Source organism: Argentina silus (genome assembly GCF_951799395.1).
Source record: "Argentina silus genome assembly, chromosome: Y".
NCBI classification, from domain to species: Eukaryota; Metazoa; Chordata; class Actinopteri; order Argentiniformes; family Argentinidae; genus Argentina; species Argentina silus.
This window is the reverse complement of record NC_139654.1, coordinates 47,859,859-47,869,858: the sequence shown is the minus strand read 5'-3', so window position 1 is coordinate 47,869,858 and position 10,000 is coordinate 47,859,859. Positions and strand designations below refer to the sequence as shown.

At 41.2% G+C, this 10,000-nt stretch overlaps 1 pseudogene across 1 annotated transcript in view; it reads right to left on the bottom strand.

The window, feature by feature from the left end:
* LOC310824163 (cytochrome P450 3A27-like) overlaps positions 1–10,000 on the bottom strand; it is a 193,110-nt pseudogene that overhangs the window by 5,580 nt on the left and 177,530 nt on the right. The window contains exons 2-7 of the transcript in view: positions 8,831–8,930; positions 8,590–8,697; positions 7,766–7,897; positions 6,746–6,886; positions 3,764–3,968; positions 3,398–3,560 (exon numbers count right to left, since the gene is read on the bottom strand). The product of the transcript in view is annotated as a cytochrome P450 3A27-like (transcript). The remainder of the gene's footprint in view (positions 1–3,397; positions 3,561–3,763; positions 3,969–6,745; positions 6,887–7,765; positions 7,898–8,589; positions 8,698–8,830; positions 8,931–10,000) is intronic.

The following is a 10,000-nucleotide window of genomic DNA, read 5'->3' as shown; positions in this document are numbered from 1 at the left end:
GCTTGACTGTAGATTTTCGCTTTGTGTCAAAAGAACTCCCTAACGCACACTTTTTCAAAGTAGGTGAATTCATCAGATCTGTTTGAAACATTGCATTTTATCCATGCACGACGACTGCTTAGATACTCGCAGCACAGTTGCCCCATATAAATTGCCCATGAGCCCGGAGCTTGTCTTTGTCACTGTAGCAACTTTGCTCCATCAGCGGGAGAAGGCGGTTCGACGCCCCTGTAAGCACATGTTTCTCTAATTCCTTTGTTTCAGGCAAGCCACTGTGACGTCAGACGCCTTTACGCATACAGCTTTGCGATGCTTAGACAGTAATAACATAATTCATGTTTACATTTCTTTAATTTTCGACGCATTGTCGTTATTCGTGACGCATCAATGACCAATTGATTATATGGCAATGCAATGAAAAAAGCGTGTGGAAAACAGTGTTAATGACAGATTTGAGAAGCACATTTCTTCAATGTTGGCCGCATGGCATTCCTGTGCAGGTGACAATGGTAATTTTTCAAAACGACAAGGATATTTTAACACATGATTATTTGTTTGCTGTGCTCTATGGCCTCTGCTACAGACCTCATCGAAATGACACTTAGATATCTTAGGGTGTACATATCAAGTCTTCCCAAATGGTCTAGCGGATAGGAATCTGCCTTGTAACGCAGGGCGGCCCGGGTTCGATTCCCGTCATGGCAAATGATTTTCGTAGAAAAATAAAATGAGTCCCAACGTGTGCAACAGAACAGTTCGAAATCTCGTTACATTTGCATCGTCATGAACATGACTTATATCAGGCTAGCTCATTTTTTCTTTGTTCATTTTAAGTGTAGAAACAATATTTCGTTTGTGACCATTTTTTTCTGCCGTTTTGACAACAGGCTCATGACTAAAGAACACACGGCTGTCTGCTGATTGACGCTTGACTGTAGATTTTCGCTTTGTGTCAAAAGAACTCCCTAACGCACACTTTTTCAAAGTAGGTGAATTCATCAGATCTGTTTGAAACATTGCATTTTATCCATGCACGACGACTGCTTAGATACTCGCAGCACAGTTGCCCCATATAAATTGCCCATGAGCCCGGAGCTTGTCTTTGTCACTGTAGCAACTTTGCTCCATCAGCGGGAGAAGGCGGTTCGACGCCCCTGTAAGCACATGTTTCTCTAATTCCTTTGTTTCAGGCAAGCCACTGTGACGTCAGACGCCTTTACGCATACAGCTTTGCGATGCTTAGACAGTAATAACATAATTCATGTTTACATTTCTTTAATTTTCGACGCATTGTCGTTATTCGTGACGCATCAATTTTTTTACTTTGTTGCAGTATAGGCCACCTCAATGTAGCGTTCTGTGTCGCGCTGAAGCGTATGAAGTGTATTCAGTTATGGGGTTTACTGTACATACTTTTTCTCTGCACTGTTCCTGCTGCAGAGGATGCGTAAACGATTTTCCCATGTTGTTTTTTGGTTGTGGTCTGTGTTTATACATTTAGGCTATTAGTTGTATCCTACTTTTCAGTTTTACAAGTCAAATCTTATGACAGATGAGATGGCACTTCAACCGATAAAATGCAGGTACATTTTGACTACTGCTGCACTACGATACCCATAGATAGACCCAATACATTGGTAACTGCACTACTTATACAGCTCATATACTGCTTATACTGTTCATACTGCATTCTATATTTATTCTGCTTATAATGTTACTGTTAATACATATATTGCTTATACTGCACTACTTATACTGCTCATATACTGCTTATACTGCTCATATACTGCTTATACTGCACTACTTATACTGCTCATATATTGCTTATACTGCTCTACCTGTATATATTGTTCACATTGCACTCCTTTTGCACTTCTGGTTAGACGCTAACTACATTTCGTTGTCTCTGTACTTGTACTCTGCACAATGACAATAAAGTTGAATCTAATCTAACACCTATTCATTGTCATGTTTTGATGGCATATTGTTCATTCTCATGTTATGATTTAGTTTGTGATTATACACACGTTTTTAGCGTGATGATAGAGACCCACTACCAGACGAGTACAAAACATACACAAGTCACATGCAAATCCCTGCACTGCAGACGACAGACAACAACTGTCTCTGTACAACTAGTCCTGGACCTCCACTAATAGACAGATACAAAGAGAGCAGCATACAGTAGCAGCAGAGCCCAGAGGCGAGGCGAGGCAAGGCAAGTTTATTTATATAGCACATTTCATACACAGAGGCAATTCAAAGTGCTTTACGTAAAATAGATAAAAAGGAAAGAGCATGAAAAAAAAATTAGAATAAAAACGCATAAAAGACATAAAAAAAGAATAAAAGTCACAGTGCATTTTAGGGTCACAGTGCAATTATTAGCGCCAATTTAGTTTCAATTTAAGGCAAAAGCGAAGCCCTTTTTTTTTTTAAGCCCATTTTTGAAAGTAGCCAGTGTTGGGGCTTATCCTAGATCTATGTGTAACATAATAACTGAGAGACCTGCAGCAGGGCAGGTCCTCATCACTGGCTGTCTGCTTTGAGCTGGTTGTCGTTGGACTCCTGGCAGCGGGACAGCAGCTTGAGTTTGATGGGCCGTATGGGCATCAGAGTGTTCTGTAGGTCCATCTCAATGGGGATCTGGTGAGAGTTGACACACAGTTAAAGTATTGTAGCGAATGGCGGGGCAGAGCAGCTTGCCTTAAGCGGGTATCGAACTCGCAACCTTCCGCTTACAAACCGGCCGCGCTAGCCACAACACCAAGAGAGTTAACTCCCTTGGCGGAGCTGCTAACGGGCCTTACACAGGGTCGTTACAGTATGAAGGAACGAGTAAAACAGATGTCAGCGTTACACTATGAATGTTACCTAATACAGTGTCACTGTTACGTTCGGGTAGCATTGCACTATAAATTCAAATAAACTCAAACTCCTGGACAACGTCTCTTGGGTCGACATACATTAAAATGGCCCTATGAAGTCTCGAGGGAGTTTTGCAGAAATACAAATAGCTTTTTTTTAAATCTCACACTTCCATCATTTAGTTACTAAATTTTAGTAGGTAGCCTATACTGAGGATGATTGGCGCCTAGTACTGAAAAATGCAATCTGGGAAATTAAATGGGGAGTACATACTCATGCAGTACGCAAGTACAGAATTGTAGTATGGGGGTTCAAACCCGGGTCTCCCATGTGGAAGACACAAACGCTACTATTAAGCCAAGAGGACATCCTCAAGGTCTGAGGGCGACACTTCAGTTTACATGTCTCAGGCAGGGCTACCTCATCACGCGAGTGTGATTCCAAAATCACCTCTGCTACATATAGAAACGCAACAAAGTCATAGGTACAAAATTATATTTACAATCATTGTATCATTATTTTGTCTCACCTCTGTCTCTTTGCAGACGGTGAAGTTGAACCTCTGTAGAATCTCCACCATCGCCAGTTTCATCAATACCAGAGCGAATCGCATCCCGATACAGTTCCGTGGGCCCAACCCGAACGGCATGTAGGTGTATGGGTCGATGCTCTCCTTGTTCTCCTTACTGAACCTACACACGGAGAGTTCAGAGGAGGAGGGGTTAAAGAACATATCAATTAAATCACAGTAATATGATGGTTATACATGGTTGAAGAAACCTGTTTGTGTTTGGTCGTCGCATTTAGGTTTGTTTTATGGTTGTTTGTGGAACACTGCTCTTATCGTTGCTGTTGTGATTGATATTGTGGTTGTGGTTAAGATGTGGCCCATTACCTCTCTGGTTTGAACTCCTCTGGGTCTTCCCACACATCGGGGTCACGGTGCAAGGTCCAGATGGGTAACATGACAACCATACCCTTGGGGATGGTGATGCCGCTGATCTCAACAGATTTCTTGGCGACTCTTTCAAGTCGATGGGGTACAACCTGAGAGACTCGTTGATCACGCTGTCTAGATAGTCCATCTGCATCAGAGCCTCGTACTGGATAGGAGCCTGAACAGGGATATTACACTCACATGAGCACTAGTGATTGGTCGTTCACGTAGCCGTAGCCCAGAACTAACTCTTTTTCGTCGCAAATCTGAAGAGCTGTTAGTTTTTTGTGTTCTTTTTTTGGGAAATGAACACAGTACTGTACTTATTCTAATCTGCATAGCCTAATTTCATGACACCCGCATACAGAACGCCATTACTTTCAATGTACGTGTGTAATAGAGACTTGCTTTTTTGTTGTACATGAATAAACAAAAAAATCGCTAAATAATGTTATCTTGATAGTTAGAAGAAAATACATTTAGATTCCACTGAACAATGTAAATGATAGATGTACACAAGGATCAATCAGAAGTCAAAATGCCACTAAACTGGGCTGCTTTTAGTGGATTGACTGCTTGGAATACTGAATGTGCTATAGTCTATTATTTCCTCTCACAGTCGACAGACTACAAGAAAACTGTCAGGTGGTTCAAATGTGAATAACTTGGTATCCATTCCATTAACTGTGGCCGGGCAGCACCGAACAGCCCAGAGAACATTACCATGGTGCTTTTGAATATTAGGTCCCTATCTGGCAAAACCTTTATTGATCTTATCTCAGAGCGAAAGCTGCACTGTAATGTTTTTATCTGAAACCTGGCTAAACATGAATGCATGTCAGTCTATTAGAAGTAGGGAAAAAATATATTTTCGCTCCATTACTTATTTAGCCATGTCGCTGAGCAGATGAGAATTTCATGATGAATATGAATATGAATAGTACACCATCAACAGCTTCCTCCTGTGATAATGATTTAGTAACCAGCTTCAACACCAAACTAAGGGCAACTATCGACTCTGTAGCACCACTCAAACTGAAAAAGGCTGTGGCCAAATTTAAAAGAATTTGCAGAAAGTCTGAGCTGACAAAAACTGCAGGTCCACCTTGATATTCTTCGAGAGCATCTTTCTGCTTTTAATAAGGCAATAAAAAAAACGCCAAGCCGGATCATTTCTCAAAATTGATAATGAATCATAACAACTCAAACAGTGCTCTTTTCAACGATTGACAGCCTTATAAATCCCGCCCACAAGACACCTGGTGATCTGCTCTCCACCTACAAATGTGAGGAATTTGCAACATACTTCTGAGATAAGAGAAACAATATTAGGTGAGGAGGATCACTCAGGCAAGACCTGAAGATGTGTTTGATGACTTGTTACCCCACCTTCCACCACATGGAAGCACTATGAACTCTTTTGCAGTGGTCATACAGAAATGCTCAGCAAAGTGGGGGTCTGTTCATCTGCACCTAAAACTACCATGGTGAAACCCCTCCTGAAGAAAAGTAACTTAGACTCTTCAGTCCTTAGCGATTTTAGGCCAATCTCCAACCTTCCCTTTTTAAGCAAAAAAATTATAATTCTTGAAAAAAAGGTGTTCAAACTGTTAAATAATCTCCTTCTTCCCAACTGTACCTTTGACATGTTCCAATCTGGCTTTTGTGCCGATCATAGCACTGAGATAGCACTATGTTGTTAAGTTATTAACTAGGTTCTTAATGACCTTAGAATTAATTAATTAATGCTGATGCCAAAATGCTCTTTGTCCTTGTCCTGGTCAAACTGTCTGCACACTTAAAGACACTACTTACAGTAACACTAAGCACCAGGCAAAAAAACAAGGTGTTACCATTGACTCAGATCTTAATTTTGAAACCCATATCAAGAATGTGACTAAAACATATTTGTATCACTTAAAGAAGAGTAAGTAAGTTTGCCGGAAATCTGCCATCGTGGAGAAATTCTGTCTGAAGTTGTCCAAACAACAACATCCTCCCTAATAATAATATATCCCCCCGAAATGAACTTGCAGTGTTGGACATTAGCTGTTGTTTTTCTGCATGCGCACACGATTGGGAGAGGCAGCCACCAGAGAAAGGTCAGTCTACTCCCCTAGAACACCCCTGGCACTCACAACATGTTTATATGCAAACCGAATGTCAGGTAGGACACTGCATTTTAAAAAGCGTGTTTTCCGAACCAAAACAGCGTTCGTAAATGAAATATTTATTCATAAGGGATTTATTATAAGGGATCTTGTTCCCTGATCGCTACCGATTAAAGATAGTCATTACAACCGTTAGGAAGCTTTTAGAAAGCTTGAATATTACATGGACCTTTACAGAACACAGCTGTAAAGATGCAACCTTTCCTCTCCCAGGCTGACACTGAGAGACGAATGCATGCTTGTATTACTAGCAGCCTTGATTACTGTAACACTCTCTTGTCTGGTCGACCAAAGAAAGCTCTTGGCAAATGATACAAAATGCAGCAGCACGAGTCAGATGGAGAGCACATATCACACAAGTCTCTGCACTGATTACCTGTTAGTTTTATAATTTATTTTAAGATGATTGTATTAGTTTAGAAATCACTCTATGGTCATGCACACCACTGCATGTCAGACATGCTTTTAAGGTATATACCCTGTAGATCCCTCAGGTCCTCAGGTACTGGCCTTTTAAGTATTCTGAAGATTCCAACAACACCTATCTACTTCCTGTTTCAAATGAATAATACTGGGCAGAAGTCTGCACAGGGATGCTACAGACACATTAGCACACTGCAAAATACTGTCACCTATCTAACCATCTGTAGGAGTCTGCAGTGCACAGGGGTTACACACTCATCAGTACCCTCTAAAACACTGTCACTATCATATTTCCTGTTCCACATGAATAGTACTATATAGGAGTCTGCAGAGGGGTTACCTTGTTGGGAAACACAGTGTCTATCTCCTCCTGCAGCTTGGTCATGATGTGAGGGTTGGTTGCCAGATTGTAGGCCAGGAAGGACAGAGAGCTACTGGTGGTCTCATAGCCAGCAAAGATGAACATCATTGCCTGGGACAAGATCTCGTGGTCACTCAATCCTATGATGATGGAGAGAGGGGGAGAATGAGAGGGAGGAGAGGGAGAGTGGGAGAAATGGGGTGGTAGGTGTGAGAAAGGGACGAAGTAGAGTATTTCCACGGTGTGTTTGTAGGTATAGGTGTTTGAGGCAGGTACTGTATGTGTGTGTTAGATGCTAGTATACAGTGTGTGTGTGTGTGTGTGTGTGTGTGTGTTTAAGGCAGGCACCTTTACTCTGCTCCTCTCCCTTTGAGTTGCTGTCTTTCTGCGAGTCTATCATCAGCTGCAGGAAATCTACCCGACTCTGGAAGCAGGCTTACGTCAGATCAAAATCACATGAGAACTACCAGATGCTACCAAATCTCTACAATTGTATTACACAATACTGGCTGAAGATCGTATATTTGATCAGTTATATTTACATACCTTCCTGGTGCTAGCCACGCGATTGGACTTGATCTTCTGAAAGACAGCGTAGAAGAAATCTGTGACCGAGGCAGGGAATAGGGATACCTCCATGTTTGCCATAACAGGACCCATGAAGGGGAAGAATGCTGGATGGACAGGAAATGCCACGGTTACAAACAGGAACAGGAAATACCATGATACGTGACTCCAATCCTATTCAATGCACAGCCCTGTCCAGAAACAACTCCTAGGCTCTATCCCTAGACACTTCTGTATCCAATCCACTCAGATCTCCAAGTGTCCAGCATTTAGGAACTAGAGGTTGGTTCTGGACACGGCCCATGTGTTTATCAAATGAGTAGAGCGCAAACCATTGGCAGTGTGGTTTATGTCAGTCTAATCAATGAAATCAATAGCTTCATTTATTAAGCACAAAATGACTGAAAGCTATATGGGGGCAGTTGTACCGACTGTGAGGAACAGTGGGCTGAAGATGTCAAACTTGAGCATTTTCTTGAAGTTGGTCACAAAGGGGTCGGAGGGGTTGTGGAGGGAGTCGATGTCGACACTGAATGAAGTACTGACGACCACATCCATACTGTATGGTCCAAAGAACCTGGAACACAACCACACAATCTCTGACCACCAGAACCACAACCACAAAATTAAAGGGGGAGTTCACTGAAATTACAAATTCACCTTATCGTCTCGGAGATAAATACTCACTCCTTTAGTTCAATGGGCTCATCGTTATCAGCCGTCTTCTTCAGATTGCTGACCAAGTTACCAGAGTGCTGCTTCATGATCCTGAGCATCTGAGTTGGGAAGGATACATGGAAAAATATCATGATTGATACGTGGATTAATATGTGCAAAACATATATTAATATCATGTTTGAAACAGGAATTATTTTAATGTTTATATAGCCTGAGAATATACATCCATACAGGATACATTATGTATATAGTCAAAGAATAAGTGACTCCAAAGATGAACTATTATTCTATACTACTTATCGAAGATAAGATCAAATATACTTTATTGTCCCGGATGAAAATTTGTCTTGGATTAATTAATTAAAGTTGCTGCTTCACACAACAACAAACAACAATGAATACACACTATACACATAGTACAAATCACACACACACTCTCACACACTCTCACACACACACACACACACACACACACACACACACACACACACACGCACGCGTCAGAGTTGTTAGTCATTCATTTATTTGTGTTGTATAAAGGAATGAATGAAAGAAGGAGAGGAGAGATGGGACTGTACCTCTTTGATCCGCCCACTGGTGAAGGAGGGAGACAGGACACTGCGGATCCGTCTCCATGCATCATCCTCAGCGATAAACACGGCGTCATACAGAGGCCCGTTGAGATAGATATTCTAGAAAAATTATTATTATTATATACTGCAAGATTAACCTAATATTAATAATGCTATAATAACAATGATATTATCTATTTAAGGAGCCCTTATGTTTTTTTCCCCATACAACAACTTCAATTTAGCGTATTACCCTCCTGTTAGTGAAAAGGGAGTAGCATTCCTTGATGAGGATGGTTTTGATCATGGCTGTGTCCATGATACACAGGATGGGCTGATGGCCATCATAGATCCTACAGACCAGCAAAAACAAAGATAGTTAGATATACACTCACAGAGCACTTTATGAGGAACACTATACTAATACTGGGTAGGGCCTCCCTTTGCTCTCAAAACAGCCTCAATTCTTCGTGGCATTGATTCCACAAGATGTTGGAAACATTCCTTTGAGATTCTGGTCCATGATGACATGATTGCATCACTCAATTCCTGCAGATTTTTCAGGTTCACTTTCAAGATGTGAATCTCCCGTTCTACCACATCCCAAAGGTGTTCTATTGGATTCAGATCCTGGGAAGGCCACTGAAGAACACTGAACTCATTGTCATGTTCATGAAACCAGTTTAAGACAACTTTTGCTTTGTGACATGGTGCATTATCATGCTGGAAGTAGCCATTAGAAGATGGGTCAATTGTGGCCATGAAGGGATGCACATGGTCAGCAACAATACTCAAATAGGCTGTGGCATTCAAGCGGATATATACCGTAGATAGAGACAGACAGACCCATCACAGATCCTGCACTCTTAGAAAAAAAGTGCTACCTAGAAGGGTTCTTCTTCTACTCTCCCTTTGAAGAAACCTTTTGGGTTCCATGTAGAACCCTTTTCCACAGAAGGTTATACAGTACCGTGCGAAAGTAATGGGACAGTGAAGCATTTTTTCTTCTTTTTGGAGTTGAAATGAGAACGTAGAGATTCTCATCTTTTATTTGATGTTATTTGTGTACATATTGGTTTATCATTCAGAAATTACAACATTTTTATGCATAATCCCCCTATTTCAGGCTACACTAAAGTGATGGGACAATTGGCTTGACAGGTGTGTTCGTCAGGTGTGTTCCATCACATAATTTGTGCAGTCTGCTATTGGTGTCTTGTCAACATGAGGACCAAAGAGATGTTATTGAAAGTCAGGGAAGCCATTATGATGCTGAAATATCAGAAAAAAATAGCCAAAACCTTAAACCTACCAAAATCAACAGTTTGGAACTTCATTAAAAGGAAAGAAAGCACTGGTGAGCTAAGAAATCGCAAATGGCAAGGAAGACTTCCAGTGGATAACCAAAGAATGCTCACCATAA